Raw genomic sequence first — 20,811 nt, 5'->3', positions numbered from 1 at the left:
AGAAATCCGCAGTTTCATTTATCTTTATACTTCTTAAACACTCTTGCCTAAATAAGCATTTTGCATCTCCTGCTCTAGCAGCAGATCAATGATTTTTGAAGTTAAAAAGGTAACAGCTCGTTGCGTACATTTTTATAAGTATATTAATGTGCAGACATGCCAAAGTCTGTGTCAGTTGTAAGATAAGCTTTGAAATGCCGATATTACAAGACCATGTATGGACAGAAGTTATTAAAGAAGCATCCGTGAATTCAGTATGAATATATAGTTGAGCCTCTGCCAGTATTGAATTCTTCACTGTCATTACTCAAGGGAATTGCCATCAAGTAGAAGAGTGCTTCACGGGGTCTGGGTCTTTACTCAGGTGAAAGACTTGAGTGTGTTTCATTTTAGGAGGGCGAGTAATCTGTGGAAACATTCCTATGCTTCAAATTATGCGTGCACACAATTTTGTTCCTGTATTCACCAAGAATTTTTTGTTCACCATATCCCCCTTCTTAAACTGATGGGGAAATTCTGTTTTCTAGCAGGAGAGCTTGGGATCAAAGAAATATGCTGCTTTTGAGAGCGTTTGTTTATTTTAAATGACCAGTATTTCTGTAACTTAACATTCTCTCTTTTTCTTAACAAGCAGTAGCAGTTGGCCTAGAAGACGAACTGCCTTCCAGCCACAGTCCCTTACCATGGCTGATACAGCGTGCTTGGGTAGCAGGTACTGGTGACCTCCATGGATGGCAGCCAGCAGCAAAACCGTGGCTGGACCTGCAGCGATACAGCACAACGAAAGCGCGTATATCATCCTCTTCCCAGCTGACATGCCGTTCTCAGAAATTCCCTCCCAACCATTTTATGGATCTGTCTAAAACCATTGCACGATTTTATACTAGAGGCTGTAAGCAACGCTACGCCGGAGTCAGAAAATTGTTCTTGGACACTGTGCAGATTTCTAGAAGCAGGTATGTGTCACATGTTAGGAGAAGTTCATCCTCTCCTTAAAACCCAAGTTAGGAACCATGTGGCTGTATTGGGATTTGCATGCTTACATGTGAAGCTTGCAGGTGTACATGTGCACGCAGGGTGTGTTTGGCAATCTGTCCAGGATCTAACTGAAATCTAAGAAATACTCAGAAGCTACTCCAATGTTAAGGAGAAGTGGTCTGTAGGAAAACCAAGCTTTTTATCCCACCATTGTAACAGATCAATCTTTGTTTCAAAAGGAAGGGGCTGGGTGGTGTTGCTATTAACCATATTAGTTGATTGGAAATGGCATTGGGTTCCACATCCAGAGTTTTCCGAGGCGTTTTGTAATCACAGCGTCTGGACTCAGCTCAGCTCCTACAAGGGCACTAAAATAAACTGAAAGTCATTTGCAAGACTATTGCATACAGCACTTCCAAAACTAAGCTTAGGTAGCTAAATGGCAGTCAAGCTTTCTTAAACATTAACATGTTAACAGTAATGGTTAAAATGTGATTTTCCTAGGGGGGGAAGATATTGTATTCTTCACCTCATGTCAGCAAAGCCAATATTCACTTCCATCTATCCCAACCAGAAACGGATAATACCTTTTTCTGAATGGATTTAATGGGAAAGACATACTCTGTTCGCTGGTGTTTGATAATTGAACAATTACTTTTTTAATATTTTATTGATGTCAGTTTACACATTTGCTAGCACTTCTTTTTTTTAAATGTTATCCTACTGTGCTGCTATTTCTCCAGTGCTGTTTTTCTAGCATTGTTTAATGATGAATCATGGACATTAACTTTATATATGTGTAATGCTTTATATATGTACATATATATTTATATAAAAATCTGGGTGGTGGCAGGGAGAGACTTATTCTGTCTGCTCCATCTTTTGTTTTGATCTAGTTGCTATGGAAATACTAAGATCAATTTTGACAGAATAAAATACTACAAATTACATTGTCGGATTACCTCATTACAGAGGGCTGGCACTTTGGATTGCAACATTACTGAAACGAAGAGCGTGAACACTACAGGAATTTCTGCTCCGTGGAAAAATGTTATTTTTGGATTCTTCAGGAAGGCATGCATATAAAACCACCGGTTCCCTGGTGAGTGACTGGTCCCTGAGACTGGCAGAACTTTAGTCTTAATTTTTGGTTGTGGTAGGTGATGTCATATTTGGCCATACATTCAGTTTAAGCTGCAACTGGTGTCTCACTGACAAAGGCCTTCATGTTTTTTCTGTTAAACGCTTAGGCAACTGATTTCTTACAGCAAGACTGACGGAGAGAGTCTTTTTTCTTCCTTTTTTGGTGTAATCTACTACCTATGTGCCTTTGTATTGATATAACTACCATTGTTTTAGTGATTTTCCCTCCCTGATCAAATAGGAAGTATTGCACTATGCCTTATGGTCTCAAAACTGGCTGAAGTTAGAAACAACTGCCCTTTAGTTCATTAGCAGTGAAGGGCATGCTTTTAGAACAAGCAGCTTTGGGATGTAGTCTCGCAACGGGAGGTCTCTGTGCTGCATGGAGATGGCCATGAAATCTCAAGTTGCTGTGGGTTTCTTTTTCACGCTGATATAACTTGCACGTTTACACGTGGATATGGGCCTTGCTTGAAGAAGTTTTGCAGTTTGAGTCAGGGAAGTGTCTTGTGCTCTAACTACTGGTAGAACTTTGTTGCTGTGTTAGTAAAAGACACGTTTAGTACTAGGTTTTATTTAGGAAACCATTTATACGTTGGTATTATTTGTATACAGGGAGACAATCTGTGTGATTTGGCAAATGGTTTAGTCATTCTGTTTTTCTTCTAGTCAAGAATATTACTCTTGCTATATCTAATCTAGAGTTGTAAATTACAGCAGAGGTACAAATCCAAACCAAACATTTTTAAGAATTTGAATGGAGTAGAGCCCCAATTTCCATTTCAGTACTCTCTCTGTTGCCCCATTTGTTAAACTCAAGTGGTCCTATGTGCGAGTAGCATGACTGCCAGAAGCACTCTCCAGCCATCTGCTTTTTTGGTAAGCCTTTAATTATTTCTTTGTCCATTTTTCTATCCAAAATTAGAACTGGCAACTCAATTGGTTGATTAATATTGTATTTTTTATAATTTAACATTTCCATCTTATGGCTAGGAAGTGGCAGCAAGGTAATGAAAGCACAAGAAATAAACTTTCCTACTGAAGTCCGGCTGTACTATGGTGGAGATTTTTTACCACATTGTTTCAGCCTTTCAAGAGTAGCAAGAGAATTGATTAGGAAAAGTTTTGCTGTTTGTGGGCAACGTGAAACTGGAAGGAAGAGACATAGCAGCCTGCATTAACTTGATGAGCTGTCTTGGCAATGTGAAGAACTGCCAGGCACTGATAGAGGCATTTGCAATAGAGCTGAACTTAGAAGCTATCACTGCATTTAAATCTGAACCAAACCATGCAGTAGAGGAACAAAAGTCAATGAACCAGAAGGCTGGTTCAAAACCCTATGGGAGAAGCTCTGATCTATGTCCTACCACTGGATGAGGCATGTGTCCGGATTGTCTCAACTGAAGCTTAACTAGAGCTCCTGGGATTCTTCACCAAGAAGGGCTGAAGCCTGGTCCTGTGTTGATATCTAGAGACAGAAGAGGGAGTCAAGGCTGGAGCGGACACTGTGAGATGCTATGGTGTACCCAGGTGTACCAGCCTCTGGCTGGCTGTTCCTCCTGTTCAGGTTGTCAGAAGGAACCACTAGGTCTTTTAGAGGCTGTGGTTCATTTCGGCTGACTTGTAGAGTTTAACACCTTGGTGGTGAAGGGAAAGTTGGCTTTAAGGGAGGCAGCCTAGAGGACTCCTGAGTTTCAGTGCATGTCGTGGGCAGAGTCCTACTATGTACAGCTTCAAGTTTTCAGCTTCAGTTCACAAAGTGGCATCGCTTGACAGAAACTAAAAGGCTTTAGATGCTTAATGAAGAAATTCTCCTGGACAAATGAATGCTGCAAGACAAGCAGAGGGTAAACGAGAACCCTAGATCATTGCCCTTGCCCTTGCTGCATTTAACTACCTAATGCATGATGTGGTGCTTTTGGATCTGAGCATGCTGGGTCTGTTGTAGATGGAAGCCAGAGAAGATAGTAATGGAAGTGCCCTGTAATGCAGACTTGGCCAAGGGGATTGCATGATAAAGAATAACTTATTATTGGTTTGTCTGGGGTGTTTTTTTCCCTTTTAAAATTGTATCAGAATTTTGGTCTGATGAGCAGCATCTTGTGAAAGTGCAACTGGTTTGCAGGATAATGATGGAAATCTCATGTGCCACATGCAGAGGTTTGGTGTTTCCAGCAGCCACTTTGAACTGCAGTGCTGACAGGGGGTGAGAAAGAGAAGGTCTCTTTCTTTGGTGCAGGCTCACATTGTAAAATGTGCCACATCAGATTGTACTGTTGGGGAGAACGGCCGGTCCCCTAACACAGCCTCTCAGACCATATGTTCATCCTTGTCATTTCTCTTACTGTGTAGACAAAGGGAAAATGTTTCTTTCAGATCATAAAGGGCTCTGGAAACTTAACTCCCTTTGCATTTCAAGAATTGCCCTCTGATTGTGTAGGAGACTTAGGTTTTCATGGCAGTATGATACAGAAAATCAGAAGTTCACAAAACTCTGGTGGTTTCAGGGATGCTGTCGAGAGTGGGCTGCTCTGACTTGGTGTATCTGGCTGGTCTGCATCTCTTGACTTGCAGGCTGCTAATGGCTATCAGTGCTCAGAGCTGTCAGAATGGAGAAAAGGCAGGCACTGTTTCCGAATATACAAATGCTCAACACGTAAAAAATATTTTTGTTTTAAATTATAATAAAGGCAGGGGGGGAGAGGAAAAGAGAGTAATTTAGCAAGTGGGGATGTGGTGGGAGCCAGCCAGGCTGGGGCTTGCTAATATCTGAACTAGGCTGTTGAAAAATGTTCTAAATCTGTCGGAAGGTCCTGAAAGCTCAACTCTGCCCAGTTTAAGTTAGTGGTGACAGGACTGGACCCTCTATTACTTTTTTATGTGGTGTTATAAATTACTTTCCCATATTTCCAAAGACATTAATGAATCTTTTCAAAGCACATTGTGAAATCATTGTATGTGTTACTTAAACTACTTATCCATATGTACAATAGGTTACTACAATATATGGGCTTTTTCCTTTTGTTTTGCTTTTGCAAAAAACTGGCAAACTAAAAATCTTTCCTCCCCTCCCCACTTTGATTTTTTCCAGGTAAAATGATGGCAGATGTACTCAGCTCAGTTTCATATAACATATTGCTTACTGGAAGAATGAATTTAGCTCTCTGCCCTTTTACTGTAAACTTGGTTTTGTTTTTTATGTATTTGTAATTTCCTTTAGACCATTTATAAACAGGTTAGAAATACCGTTTCATGCCATCTGACTCTATTAATAATCAGAGTTCTTTATATGGGTTCTTTAGGAATCTGTCAAGTAGGAAGAAACTGTATGGTAAACAAACATCTCCAAACTCTTCCTGCTGCACAAATATTCACTGCATTGTTTTGCTATTCCTTAGAGCATTCTGCCTTTACTTAGAGTGTTATAGTCAGGGGTTTAACTGCTAATTGTTATTTCCAGGAAGAATATTTTATTTTATTCCTTTAGGGTACAAAAAGAAGTCATTTTAGCAACAACATTCATGTTCCATTAAAAAAATTTAAAATGTCATTGGAAAATTGTGAGAGTTGTGTTTTGGATGACACAGCCAGAAGGCTGCTGGCTGATTTGCCTTCTCGCCTCAATGATATAGCAGAGCCAAAGACAGTGATTCACTGTCACTGGACTTGATGACCTCCAGCGCTCCCTTTACACCTAAATTATTTTGTGATCCCATGAAATTGGAAGGTTCCCCTTGCTTTCCTCCTTGTGTCTGACTGCACACCCCCACCGCTTCCCTTGTGCTGTCCTAGCACTTGTACTCCTGTCTGAGCAGATCCAACTCACTACACCTGCAGAAAACTAACCTGGGAAAAAACCAGTGAGGATTTCCTGTGCAGTTGGCAGGCTGAGCGTGCTCAGTGAAGGTCCGGTAAATGTTGAAAGCAGCATAAAGGAGGGGGCAGGATAGTGTGATGGGGAGTTGTGTTGGAAAAGAGAAGAGAGAGGAGGTTGTGGGACAGACCTTTTGGCAGCATTGAGCTGTTAGACCAGCTCAGCTGTGTTACTGTACTTACCTCCAAATGGGTTTGGTTCTATCAGTGGCACTTCACGTCTCTTACTGTTTCTGTGCAGGGATGTATGGAGACAGTCCTTTTCCAGGTCACGGTCTCCTCCTTGATTTCATTATTCGGTTTTAACCTGATGTGAACGTACCTGTATGTGACCTTGTTATCACGACAACAGAAAACATGAACTTCACTAGATCGGCTCGACTTGGCACAAGGAAGCAAGCAGCTGTGCAGGGTGCCGTTCCGTGGGTTCAGTGGTTGAAGAAGTTTGTGGCTACTCATTTCCATCCTCGGGAACACTGCAATTTGCTGCTTCCTCAGGCTGCAGCTTACGCCCTCCCTCCCATCAGTGCTGGTGCTCATATGACCCCGTGAGCTGATTAACTTCTTCCCTCCTGGTTAGTTGTCAACCAGCGTAGTGAGTTGAGTCAGTTCACTGCAGGGTCAGGCAAGTACTGGAGCCAGCAGCATTGGAGGGAAGGATGAGACCATGGCTGAGGTGGCAAGGGGCTGCTAGTTCAGCCTGTCCGGTTTGACTGCACTATCAGGTGTTTCACTGCCGTTACTTGCGAGACTGTTGTGTAGAGTAGATCACTATATGCTCTCCACTAAGAATAACTCTCTGCTCTCTTTTGATTACTTGTTTTAAACTGAGAAATTGATCTCATTTGCAGTGCACTCTTTTACATCATTGCATTGATGATAAATTGTAGTGAAAAGGCAGCCAAGGGGTGGGAATTTCTGAAAGCAATGTGTTTTAGGACTCAGCCACTGAAGTGATCCGGTCTGCCTCTGCATTTGCCAGTGATGATACTGCTTCTTTCTACATCTGTAAGAATACAACAGACTGTAAGAATACAAGAGAGGATTTTTCTAAACCTTTGCCTATAGGCTTGACCATCCTCCAGTGGCTACAAATGAACAATTACTCACAGCATTAAGAAGGTGAAAATTTGATCTATGCTAGTCATGGCTGAAAACAGCCCCATAACGTCCTTCTGTCTTTCCAGAGAGGGACTGACTCTTATAACCTAAGGTGATAGAATAACCTAGAGAGATTTTTGTTGTGTGGGTGGTAAGAAAGGGCAGGTGGAGAAATAATGAAAAACATGAATTTTTACTGTGGAGGGGCAGACCTTGGGAGGATTTGTGTGTACAGGTTACAGACCTTTAGCCCAGATTGTGAATTACTTTTCATTTTGGTGAGCAGTTGCTCACATGAGTACTCAATTAATTCCAGTGGGATCTCACACGAGGGTGGCCACTTACCAGTAAAACTTAATCGCTCACTATGTAGTGCACGTTTTCTGCTTTCTTTTTGAATGTGGTAGTTTACTGGCAACTTGCAAAGTAGACTTCTCTTGTAGGGAAGAAATAAGAGTTTACTATTACAGATATTCTACAGAAATTCTGGTTTCTAATACTTTTTGCATGTATATAACAATTCAGAAATTAAATGTGAATCAAGAGACCCCTAACATCATTTTTTGAGCTGTAATGTTGTTGATGGTAGCACATTTTCTGAATTCTACTTTGCCTGTTGAGAGTTAAGGTGGATTTCAAGCAGACAGTTGGCTGTTCCCTGTCTTACACCTCATGCTCTCTTTGCATTCTGATGTAAACCACTGCCAGATCTCCACCTCAGGAAAGCTGCAGTTATCACTTGCATATCAGTTGGTAAAAAGCACTTCAGGCTCCAGGAGGGTGAGAGCTGCAGAAAGAAAGAAGCAAGAAATCATTGATGACCTTATTTCTGTGAACACTGACAAACTTTGTCATTCACTCCACAAGATAAATACATTGGGTTAAAGGTTTAAAATGTGCTGTTAATGGCTGACTGAGAGCAAGGGATGATGATGGTATTTGAGACCTTAATGTTTTTATTATCTGTGTTTGCTTTGGGCCCATAAGGAACAGACAACTTAAAAAAAAAGGGAAAAATGGATTAATATTTTCATTTATGCATAATTCTGGATATCTCCTTGGACAGAAAGGTGGAAAGTTCCTGAATACTGTTGCAACACAGGACTGCCTTGTGACAACACTGCAGAGTAGGTTGGTGTCACAAAAGAAATGATCTCCAAGAAATGAAGGGGTTCAGAAGTGCAGCGATGAACATGCTTTTAACACTTTCTTCCCTCTAAATGTAAAATTCAGGCACCCACTTTTCTATTTGGTTATGTGCTGATCAGTGATAGCCTTTTAATGAACTGTCCTGGGTCTTATGCTTTCACCTGTTAAAATAAATGACATTTATTAAAAAACCAGTAACAATAACACCAAACCCACATTGTTTTAGGGCATAAATCTACCACTTCAATTGTATGAGCCTGTCAGTGAATTTCTGACACCAAGTTATGTTATTTAATGAGTGCTATTAGGTAGTTCTGTCACTTAATAGGATTGAGGGTTGGAAATGCCATGTAATATCACTTCACTGGAGAAAAAATCAACAAACAGCCCTCACTAAAAACCTCACGTCCCCTTTGATGTCGGTAAGACCTGCTGTCACTTCAGAAAGGAACCCGCCGGGGCTGTTTTCACAGGGCTACAGCTGCCATTTTAGGAGAGGCAACAGTTATTCTTGGCAATTTTACATTAGGGGCAACCAAAAAAAAAATTCTCCCACCATCTGAACGAGAGTGAAGAAACATAGAATAGTTATGGCAAAAGGCCCTTTGCAGGCTTATGTCCATAAAACATCATCTAGTTCAGGAAACGGGAATGTAGACTCTGCACAGAGGAAAAATGCTAATGGCCATTATTGTCATGTGCTGTCATTTATACTCGGGTATCGCCTAAAATCCCTGGTGAAGTTCCAGGCTACCTTATGTACCATACAATTAGTGAGAGTCGGGTTTTGTCCTGAAGAATTGTTGATGGTCACGCAGTCATCTGTGTCTCCGGGCGTCCATCTGGTTGCCCTCTCCACAAGCTGAGACTGCATCTTTGCAGGAAGAAGTGTCAATGAGTTGTGGAAGAAAGTGGCAACAGCCTGGAGAAAGAATGATGGAGACTGGTAGCAGAAGTTCTCTTTCAGATATTAGTTTGCAGGCTCACGTCACTGGGTAGCTTAAAGCCACCAGAGCTTAATCTGTTGGTGTTTTCCCTGTGACAAAAACTCTCTTTTCTGCTGAGAAAATTCCGCACCTCACTGGGAGAACAAACATCAACTACAGGAACTACTGAAGAGTGCAGAAGGAGAAACAGGCTCCACTTATGGTCCTTGATGAACACTCTGGGTCTGAGCATGCTTGGTGACACTGTTCTGTTTTGATCCAGAAAGTCACATTCTCACTTCAATGCTGGTGTCCAAAGCATAGCAAAGGAGCTAATTTCCCCCTGCAGCAGTTGAGCAACTAAAGTGGGGTTAAAAATGGAAAAGCTAGATCCCCTTGGAAAATTCAGTGGAAAAAGGTGTTTTGCTGTTCCCATTAGATTCACTTTTAAGTCCCCGTGCAGGTTCTGGGGGTAAACACGCCTGCTGTTGGTACCATCATGAGGAGTCCCATGTGTCTTTAGAGCTTTCCTTAGCACAGTCCAGATTTTCTCCTGAACTGTGCAGAAGCCTTTTCTTTAAAAGTGCAGTTGCACTTTTTGTGAGCAAGGTTACAGAGTATTTTGGCCATATGAGATTCCTCTGAGACTGTCCTGCATTATTTGAGCATATGTAGAGGACAGACTAGCCGACCGATCTCAGAAAAGCAGTGGGCAGCAGCCACCACTCTTTTGCTGGGCTGCGTGTGTTTACAGGCTGTGGACTGGTAACTGGTGCAGAGGATGAGTCTGTGTCCTTAAACTTTGAATTTCCCTTGGGTACAGCACTGTGTTAAGATACATAGGATGCAATCAGTACCTTCTGGCGGCTGTGTGCAATGGGAAATAAATTCCCAGATCATTTGGAATAAGGGCAGCTATAACATATCCAAATCACTTGCACTGGTTTGCTTCTGCTAAATCTACTAACGTAGTGCGTAAAATGAAAAATTCTGGGTAAGTGGTGAAAAATGTATAATAAGATACCAATTACAACAAAACCTTTTAAAAACATTGCTGTTGACAGCTAGATAGGTAGATTGCATGTGAGCATATTGTAAGTGCCATGCGTGTGTAGCTAAAGACAAGGTAAATTCCAGAAGTGAAATACGGCTCCCCTGAAGTCCCTGACAGAAGTCTCTCTCGCTTCAGAGCAGTCAGGATTTCATCACAAATCTCACTGAGCCCATTTCAGGCTAGACAGGCTATATACAGTGGGAATGAAAAAGCCATGTGCAATGTATTCAATTTTTATAGAGAGATCTGTAAGCTTGGTAGTAGATGTTCTTCAGTCCTGAGACCTACTTATGGGGTTAAGGTACACACAACTTTTTCCTGTAACAAATCAGATTTGTCATTACTTGAATAAGTGCTGATAGAGACCTAGGGAGAAGTTAAATCCTTTACATAACTTGATGAAATAATACCAATGACAATGCTTAAAAAGTAAATTAGGCTGCAATGTCCTTATTTCTTCCCTTATGACAACTGTTTTCCAAAGCCTGTGGCAGATTTTGGCAATAAAACTGGATTTAGGGATTGAGGGTCTTTCCGAGGCTGGACTTTTTGCATTTCATTATAGATGCTTCAGTTTTGCAGATCTTCAGGGGTGTTTTTTATTCAAATTGTTGTGTGGCTGTTAATTATTATGTGTCCAATTCACAGAGTTTCCAAGTGGGATTTGTGACTTGAGAAGAAAGTGGGTTATGCAAAAAATGGCTTTGGCTTTGTCAAGAGTATTGAAAAGTGAGTGCTCTATCGCAGTTGAAGACACTCAAGGTGCATAAAAATTGTCCTGTGGGTCAAAGTGGTTTATACATGCAGAGAAGGAAAGTGAAGTGCCAGGGTTTGAATCCTTGGTATAAAGAAGGTTTATTAAGTGCAGATCTTTTTTTGGACCTTGACAGTGGGATCTAAATAGAAAATGCCCAGCTAAGCTTAGTGAAGTCCTGCTGGGATAGGTCATTTTTGGAATAATCCAAACATGACTTGGGCCAACTTTTTCTGTTCAGAAAGCTGCATAGGTCCCTGGTTTACAACAGACCACTTTTTTAGGGATACTCTGCGCAAAGAAGTGCAATGTCTAATCTCAGTATCGAATAGTTGCAGCGTTATGCACGAGTAGCTCCACTAAGGGGATATCCAGATTAAACATACACCTTTTCCCTTTGATTTATTTCATTTATTTCTGCAATCATGGATCCCCGAAATCTTGAGGGCAAACAGTTTCACATTGGTTAGATGCTTAGACGCAGAATAAGATGCAGAAATAAGCAAAGGGTGATGTTTTGCATTTGTCTCGGAAGGCGGCTGCCCAGCTGGACTGACAGAGTTATTACTTCATCGCATCACCTAACCATGCTTACCCAAGAATAGCCAGCACAAAAACTTCTTCTTCCTTAGGCAGTGGCCATTAATATTTTGACACTTGTTTTGGTTCTTTCATGTGAGGAAGCATTTAGTGTGTCCAGTAAAAGAAAAACACTGCCATGCAAGACCTCACGCTGACCGGATCACCTTGATAAAACCACGCTTAGCATGATTTCAGTTATTAAATACATTTTAATAAGGAGCTGAGATTTAAGTGTCCTTTGTTAAATGTCATCGTTGTACATCAGAGACGTTGAACACTCTATCAGCGTCCGCACAGCGTGCGCGTACGGCTGCGTGCAAGGCAGTCTCACCTCCTGGGCAGGGATTGTCTGTGTGGGAAAAGCACGAGGGGGAGCCGTCCGTCTGCGAGTGGCAGCGTCGCCGAACCATGCCTGTGCCTGGGGCTGAACGCTGCCAAGGCTTTATTCCCTACCTCGTTCTGAAAAACGATTTATGAGATTTAAATGGGATTTTTAAAAGTGCGGCATGAGCTGATGTAGCAGAGGGGACCAATGGGAATTTGGGAAAAGGGAATATAGGCATATTCTGTTTCTTAAGTGAATAAACAAAAGCTGTAGAACCAAGCACTCCTGAACACTAACGATTATTTTCTTTTCAATCCCTGAATTTCCTATGTTAGGCCATTTCTCTTTTGGAGTCTTCTACTTCGTAAAAAGACATATTGCTTTGGAAAAGTAGTAAAATGCCCAGAGTGTAAAATATACTTCTGCTCCCTCTCTCCCACTGGTACCTCTGTGAAAACTCAATGGTCACATATTGCACTGAGAAGAACATCAATACCTGGACAGAGTCCGGCTGGTCTTCAGACTGCAGACCGGCTGAGAGCCAGCACGTGTGTTGGGCACTGGGGGAACGTGCTCTGCTCAGGCAGATGCATTCAAAAGCTGTTTAAAGCCGCATAGGAGATCTTTCTCAGATAGAGTGAAACTAGGATAGTTTCACAAGCAATGGAATAGATGCAGTGTGTGGTGGTGTGTCAAGAAGGAGTTCACAAAAGCAAGTGAGGAAGCTGTTACATGGTCACTTCATAGTGAAATAAGTGTCAGCTGTCAGCAAAAGGGAAATCCCATCCAACTCTCTTCTAGCCCCAGATGTTTGTTCCTGCTGCCTCCCTTGCTCCAGCATTAGTCTTCATGGCAATGACCTGTATCAGAAAACTGATCCAGCTAAAAACTAGCCAGACTATTAAAAAATAAATAAAAAACCACCAACTTGGACTTAGGCCAGGCTGAAGCGCCTCTGCATCTTGCAGCTTGTAGGAGTAAAAGTCAGGTGTCAGGGCTGTCAGGACAGGACTGTTAAAATTTGCCCATAAAGATCTAGGAGTGAGCCATGCTAGGAAATGAATCATGGGAAGTTCAAAAGCCAACTTCTTTCCCCAAAAGAATCTACTCCCAGCATCAGTAACGTTGCCAAGACGAACGTCTGAAGTCTGTGTGTGCAGCCATTCACCGGCGCAGTTTCTTCTAGGTGGGAGCTTCTCCCTGCTTCAGTGCATTAGCATTTTTTTCCATGGGCATAGGCTGGGAGAGACTGGTTTCTTCACATTCTACTGTATCTGCATGAGAACAGCCTTCAGGAAGAACGCCGAGACACCACAGACTTCATATGTAACAGCTTTGGTGTGGGAACCGTGATCAACTGCTCTTTAAGGTTTTGGCTGGCTTCCCAGTTTTCTGGTGTTTCAGTTCTTGGGATGTCCTTGCACAGAAGGTGGAGGCGATTTATAGCTTGGGTGTTGGGAAACAGCATTCGCGTAAATGGTTTTTCCTAGATAACCGTGAAATTTGGAGTCTTCTAGGACTTCTGCGTGGAAAGACTTTAGATATTTATTTATTTTTCCTTTTGAAGCAACAAGGCAATGCTCCCACTACTAGGTACCCTAAGTAGGAAGCATTTATGTTTTGGAAGACTTTTGTTTCATACATTCTGTATAAGAGAACAAAAAAAAATGAATTTGAACCTCTATCTCCTCCCAAACATCCCTGACCGAGTGTATTAACGGACTGGTTTTGATTTTAAAAGATACATGACTGATCTTAGTTGTTCTGTAAGAGTGAGGTTCTGGCTACGAAAAATGCAGTGCTGCTTCCAGATGCTGACGTGCGGCATTGATGACGGGTAGTGAGAGACCCCGAGCAGAGGAGAACTTTTCGTAAGACCGGAGCTGTTAGCGTGAGACTCCTGGGTCCATTCCAGTCAGCCCGCGTGATATTTCCTCTGGAGTTTCAATCGGATTAGATATTCATCTTCTCTTCCTGTTCCAAACTGTTGTTTAGTGTTGATGTGTCCTCTTAAACCGTTGCCAAGTTCCAGCACAGTGGTGGTGAAGCCAGTCCTACGTCTATGCTGGGATTTTTAAACTTTTGGAGAAGTTTAACCCTTTGTCTCCATTGAAATCAGTGGGACGTATGCACCTAAATCTCTTAAATGGCTTTGAGAATTCCAGTGCTGCAGCAAACCGAAAGGCCAAGCTCAGGGGCCCGCAGCAGCTCTGAACCTACTTCCAGCCTGTTCCCCTCTGCAAGGTGCAGAGTGAGTGTTTATAATCTCCTTGGGAATGCCTGTGATAAGCAAACTCACTCCAGTGTTTGTGAGGTAGTTCAAAGTGAGATGCAAGAAATAAAAATCTGCCTTTGCTGCCTTTTCTGCAGGGCGGATGAGGAGGGGGTCTCTCCTGGCCCCTCCGCACAGCCCGGTGCAGAGCTGCCCTCCTCCTGCCCAGGTTAGACTCACGCAGGGGGTCACACACACCGACCTGCACCCATGCAGGAGCTGCCAGTGCTGCGGGGGCTAGCACAGTTTCTCTATCTGAACAAACTAAATCTGGGTGATTCCTGCGATTTCCTTTGCTAGAGAGGGTAACTGGAGCCTGCCCTCAGTTCCCTGGTTGTCCTCACCGTCTGGAGCTTTGCCTTCCAAAATGGGCTGTGCCCTTCAATTTTCTGCGTCGTTGGCTGACCCTTACACCGGAATAGCTGTTCCAGCTCTTCTTTTGGCTCCCTTTTGAAGGGAGCATGACTGGAGCAAAATGACCCGCACACTGGTGAATGAGTGAAGAGTGCTGCGGAGAAACTGTAACGCTGTAGTATTTGAAGATAAAGTGAGCAAAAGAACATGCGAATGGCTGTCCTGGGTCTGACCAGAGGTCTGTCTAGTCCAGCAGTCTGTGTCTGAAAGGGACTGAAGACACGCGCAGACTTGCTGCTTTTGCGATGTACATAAATTCTCAGTTCTCAAAGACAATCCTATGGCAAACATTCTGAATATTTAGCAAATTCTGGATATTGTTCGGATATTCTTGAGAAGGTCAATTATATCAGCTAGACTGCGCCTCTGCAAGCCAAATATCCTTTATCCTAAATACAGCTAGGAAAAGGTTAGGCATGTGACACAGCTCTGGTTATTCAAATGCTTTCGTTACTTGCAGTCTTTGTGAACTGTTCTTTTGACTGCCACGAGGTATTTCACCAAGACTTTGTGCTCATCTGAACAGGTCAGGGAGAAGTATAGAAAGTGCTAAGGGAGGCAAAAATCTAAATACTGTATTAACAAAAATTAATATTAAATGTTATAATGCATAAGTATTTAGCATATGTGCTTTTGATAGGTTACCATATACATGATTGGGTATATAATGACTAATTAAAAAGTTAGGGCATACGGGCTGGGGGTTAATTTTTCTCTGGAAATGTAAGTGGCAAAAATGTTTCATAAATGGCTATTGTTTTCTAAAAGGACCAGATTTCTTGTGCTGGTTTTTTTTTTTTTTTTAAATCCTTGGAGTTACAATAGACACATACACAACACTTGGTTATCCACATAGATTTCATTTATTTGTGTTTGCCTGCTTAGTGCAAACTCATTACTTGCCAGTAAAGTCCTCTGTTGACACAAAAAGACACTGGGGGAATATAAATTTTTTTACAATAAAGTCTTGTATTCATATAAAATGTTTCTCATTGGTAAAACAAAATAAAGAACCCAGAAGCACTAGCATGGAGAAGTTCACAGCTTCTTATACAGTACATGTGCCATAGCACAGGGGAATGTGTAGCCAAATAATGAGGAACCTAATACATTTTAAAAATCTAATGACAGGACTGATGGCTCAATGACTTTGAAAAACTTTTAAAACTCATTGTCTGAGAGTGCGAGGATGAACAACTCTAACAAGCTGTGAAATGTATTTACCTTTAGAACAATATGTTTTGTTCCTTTAAGTTCAAGCCTTTGGTTCATTGAAAGGGCTCTGCTGATTTCTAAGGTGGGGAGGTAGGAGTCAAAATGGAATTCAAAGTTTAAACTTGGTAAAGGACCTGTATCTGCAAAAGCATTTTGCAATAAAAAAACCTGAAAACACGAACAAACATGCAAAACCCTTCCCCAAATCCTCAACCCTTTGCATAGAAGAGATGTCAGCTTTTGCTGTAGTTGTTATCATGACATTTTAATTCCAAATAGGACTGCAGCCTTCTGTTACTGTTGCTTGGGAAGCACCAATGTGGATATATTCTGCAGGGAAAAAAAAAGAAATCTGTGCTAATGTATCTCTCGTGTCAGGGTGTAAAATGCTAGTTGTGGATAAAGCTGCTTTACTCCCTTTTTTCCTGGCCTCAGAAAGACTAGACTCTTCTGCTTGTTTCTGTATGGCTGTGTGAAGACATGACCATGGAGGAACATATATGAGTGAGTTTTGCACAGAAATCAGATCCAGGGTCATTTTCTTCTCTGGCAGATCTGTGATTTGGGGCCAGCTCTGAAGAAATCCTGTCTTCTGCATGTGAGCATAAGTTGCAAAGGGAGGCATTTCATCAGGAGACAGAGGCATTTTTTCCACTGGAGTAAATTAAAGCATAAATTAAAGCAGCCTCAAGGTGCAGCCATGTGCTTAGTAACACCTCAGAAAGGCTCAGTGATCATAAACTCATAGAAAAACTGAGTTTGGAAAGATCTCTGTAGGCCTCGAGTTGAACCATCTGCTCAGAGCTAACTTCCAATCTAGATGAAGTCGTGCAGGGTATTACTAATGGAGTTTTGAAAAGCCAAAGTTGGAGATCATTTTATAACCTCCCTGGTCCCTGTTCCACTGTCATCGTAAGGAACTTCTTCCTTATGTCCAGGCAGGATTTCCCGTGCCGTGCCTGTTGCCTCCTGTCCTTTCACTGAGCACCTCTGAGAACTGCCTGGTTCCATCACCTCTCTCAACCTCTCAGGCAGGTGAAGAGTGCAGTATGGTGTCATCTCATCCTTCTCTTCCTCAGGCTGAACAAGCCCTCAGCTTCTCCTTGTCAACCCCAACCATCTTAGTGGCCCTCTGCTGGACTCTTTCCAGTTTGCTGATGTGCAAATATATCCATATTATATGCCGGAGGGCTCAAATCTGGCCACAGCCTTAGAGTTTCAGCCTCATGAGTGCTGAGTAGGGGGAATAATGGCAATTCTTTCTGCATATTGTCATCCTCTCAATGTCTGTGTGCTTGCTATGATTTTGTTTCCTTCTTGCCACAGCCAGTATAAAAGCCATGCTGCTTCTGCTCGATGGCTGCTACAGATTGTCCCAGCTGGGCTGTGGGATCTATACCTGAGGGTGCTTTTCATCTGCAGATTGAAGTGCTCTGTTAATGTCACATGCATGGGGTAAGTCAGAGAGCTCCTGCGTGTGCAGAGAGCTCAGGGTGAATGTGGTTTGTTGCGAGGCAGGGGAGTCCCTTAACCTTGGTGGGAGTTAAGTGAACACACCAGGGCGAGAGCAGCCCCGTTGCAGGCAGAGCTGTACTGAGTTGAGCATTCACTTTTGCAGGCTGTGAATGAGACCTAAAAAAAATGCCATTCAGAAGGAATTCCTCTCTGTTTCAGAGGATTTTTCTAGCCGTTGGACTATTGTCACTTGTATATGAGCTGTGCCTAGCCTGAAGATACAGCATTAATTCAGCTGCTGCCTCAAAATCTTTGAATCACTCAGGAGAATTAAAAAATATAAAAGAAAAGAGATTGGTCTTTCCCTCCCTCCTCTTCTCCCTTGACCCTGTGGCTGATAGCTTAAATGGTTCTTCCTATCCTTGAACATCCTTTTCCAACTCTTCTCAAAGCCAGAATAGACGCTGTACTTCTAGCATCATTTGGGAAATGTACCTCTTAACACAGAGTTTAGATTCTGGCAGGAAACAAACATCGTTTCAGTTCAGATCCCTTTTTTGAGTGTGAACCAGGTATTCCAACTCAGATGGGAGTACCGGAGTGCTGAGGAGGACATCAGGAGTGTCTGATGACCGATGCCCAAGGTCATAGCCCCTTTCCCCCGACGGAGGCTCACCCTCTAATGCAGTAAGGTTAGGAGGATCTGCATGTAATATAGTGCACACACTGTTCTGGAGCCGAGCATGCTACTCACTGCTAAATTTACAGAGAAGAAAGGCACTGCATGCCAAAATTACATAAATTCCGCTGGTTTCCTATAGACTAAACCTCATATTCACTAGGTGTGATTACCTCATGCTCACCTCTGCACCTGGGGAGTATACAAGGCCAGCAAACAGACAGCCCGAGCCAGAAGAAAGCTTCCTGGTTCCTGAAATCACTTTGCTTATTCAGTGAAATAGTGTACGCGTGGTGCACAAGTTCAGAGTGGGGGCACGCGTAGCGATTTGGAGGTCTGCGTTTGTTTATTGTGCAGGTCAGCCTCTAGCGCTGACCAAAATGAGGTCTGCCTGCTGAAAGGGACCAAGGTGTGCTGCACAACGTGGTTCTGAGCGAAGCGGCGAGAGCCATTGCGTATGTTCCAGCTTCTCCAGGACAAACACACGCAGAGGAAACCTCCTGTTTTGCTAACATGACTCTGTTATACGCTGCTGTGGTGGTGCACAAGCCCTGTTTCCTGCTCACATCTCCATCTGCACATGGGGAGTCCTGTTCGCCGGGGGAGACGAGACATGAGGTTTTCTTCAGTGAAGGGTGGCAAGTGCTGGTAGAGAATAATGATCCAGTCAGGCAAACCTTGTTAGTTACAAGAAGTGCCTTTTCAGCCCAAACAGGGTTTTTCACAGTAATTTTTTGTTTGTGCTAAAATTTGGTTTTGCAAAGGAAAGCTCGATAGATTTTCTTTTTAAATCAAAATAACTTTTCAGGAAAAACAAGAACCCATTTACCTTCCATTAAATACAGCTTATTGTCTTCCTCAGCTGTCCTGAGAGCTTAAGGGCAAAGGCATGACTACTCTTTATATGGAACAGAAAGATGATCTGCAGTGAGGACCACTATGTTTTCATTTTTATCCACTCCATTTTTGCAAGCATTTTGAGCAGAGTGATGTCAGAGACAGCAGGAAATCAGGTCAGGCTACAAGACTTGCTGTCTTTAGGGGAAGTGCTGCAGGGCCATCTCTGAAAGCAACAAAATACCCTGAGTGTATCCATAGGGCCCTAAATCCAGGTGGCATATTTCTCCAGAGCCTTGCAGCTTGCCCGGCCACTCTCTGATGGTGACTGGAGGATGCACGGTCCCTTCACACTCATGACACCGGTTCTCTAATGCTCTGCATGTTTGGAAGCTGGTTTCCCAAGTAAAAGTTGTTTTTCATGGTCTCTTTGTTTGTTTGCATATCTGTCTCCCTCCCTCTTAAATGCTGAAGCTGTTCACCAAGGAGATTTTAACTCTCTCCAAGTTTTGTGATACAAAGAAGCTGCACTGATGAGGGAGACGCCATAAATGTTTTGGCTATGACGTGGTCTCACACCTTGCTAGACACCCGAGAATCCACATGTGAGTGAGGCATTGTAATGTCTCGACCACAGGCTGTGTCATAAAGCAAAATCCATCCAAGTTTCCTTAATTCCAGTGTTCATTAACTACTGGTTTTACTTTCACTCGTCTGCTTTCCTGGCTATTGCTCCTAAACATTTTTGCCACACCCTCCTTCTCTATACTCTTTTCAGTCCTTCCTGGAAATATATCTAAGTCATTAATTAAATCACTTAATGGGAGCATCAAGATAGTTACAGGATATAAGGAGTGATCCTATTACTGTGACCGTTGTCCTGCCTTCCCCGGTCCCCACCCACCCTCTTTCATTTTTGCTCCTCTGGCCTGTTGTATCATGTCTCCATGGAAGATTACCATTTCAAGGCAAAGGCTGTGCCATTGTTTTCTGAGAACCACCCAGGATAGCTAGGGGAGCTCGAGTAATAATAACTATTATTAATAGTGTGGTAGAGGGTGGAATTTGGCTGCCGGATCCTTTTTGTGTGGAGGGCCTTTATGCTGAGATATGGTGCTACGCTTCAGCGTGTTTTGCCCTCAGAAAATACAGAGCAGATGGACTTTTCCTCAGTTTTTAATATCCCTGATCCTGAAAATATTTTTGAGTCAATGTAGCTTGAAAATCTCATTTGAAATGAACCGCTCTTATCTCTGTGGCACGTGCGTTTGTCCTAACGGGATCTGCCACGAGGTTAACTCAAGCCAGTGTTTGGATGAGCAGCAAGATTGGGAGTCCTGGCCCAAGAACTGCTAAATGATGAGTGTTCAGAACAAGCATATTTTCCTGCTCATAAACTGCTTGAGGATAAGTGAGAGCGAGAGAGACTTAGTGAGTTGAGACACATAGGTGCAGAGGTGTGTGTGTATGTACCACTGTTCCTCAAGTCCCACCTACCCTGGCAAGCAAAAATTTTTTTACATAATTGACTTAATTAGCCCAACTGAACTAGCAATTGCGCAATAAACTGAATAGACAAGCTTTCTTCTAGAAGAATGAAACTGTATATGTTAACTTGGTTAAGAGCTTTTCTTTAGTCGCCTGCCAAACACTTGACTTGGTTTATATCGTGACTTGATAAAGATATGACATCATTAATACAATAATAACAAATAATTTCTATGTAAATCAGTGGACCTTCCACCTGAATCATTTTAATGATTGCCCTCCAGCTCCCTTTTTCATTCAAACGGCATCTTCACATCCAGTAATAACTATTCATTCATTTACTTCTGATTGTTTTGGACTTGATAAAGGAAACAAAAAGGGCAGAACCCTTCAGAAGCTTCAGAATCCAAACAAACCAATTATTGTATTGCCTTTTATCAGGTTCTTGCAGCTTTGTTTAATGTTCATCATTTTAATGTTGGCTTTTTCCTGAGTTTTTGAGGTTTGGAATACAAAGTATTCTTTTATCATTGCTACCATTTTGCAACACTCAAAATATTTTATGC

At 42.4% G+C, this 20,811-nt stretch overlaps 1 long non-coding RNA gene across 2 annotated transcripts in view; it reads left to right on the top strand.

Annotated features, from left to right (window-relative positions):
• The first annotated feature begins 637 nt into the window (after positions 1–637).
• The window catches only part of LOC140655844 (uncharacterized), a 146,381-nt gene continuing 126,207 nt past the window's right edge, over positions 638–20,811 (top strand). For both annotated transcript variants that reach the window (XR_012043889.1, XR_012043891.1), the window contains exons 1-2: positions 638–956; positions 1,951–2,080. This is a non-coding gene — a long non-coding RNA (uncharacterized lncRNA). The remainder of the gene's footprint in view (positions 957–1,950; positions 2,081–20,811) is intronic.

The sequence above is a fragment of the Ciconia boyciana genome, chromosome 8, assembly GCF_034638445.1.
Source record: "Ciconia boyciana chromosome 8, ASM3463844v1, whole genome shotgun sequence".
NCBI lineage: Eukaryota > Metazoa > Chordata > Aves > Ciconiiformes > Ciconiidae > Ciconia > Ciconia boyciana.
The sequence above is the reverse complement of the archived record's forward strand: the minus strand, read 5'-3'. Positions and strand labels throughout refer to the sequence as shown.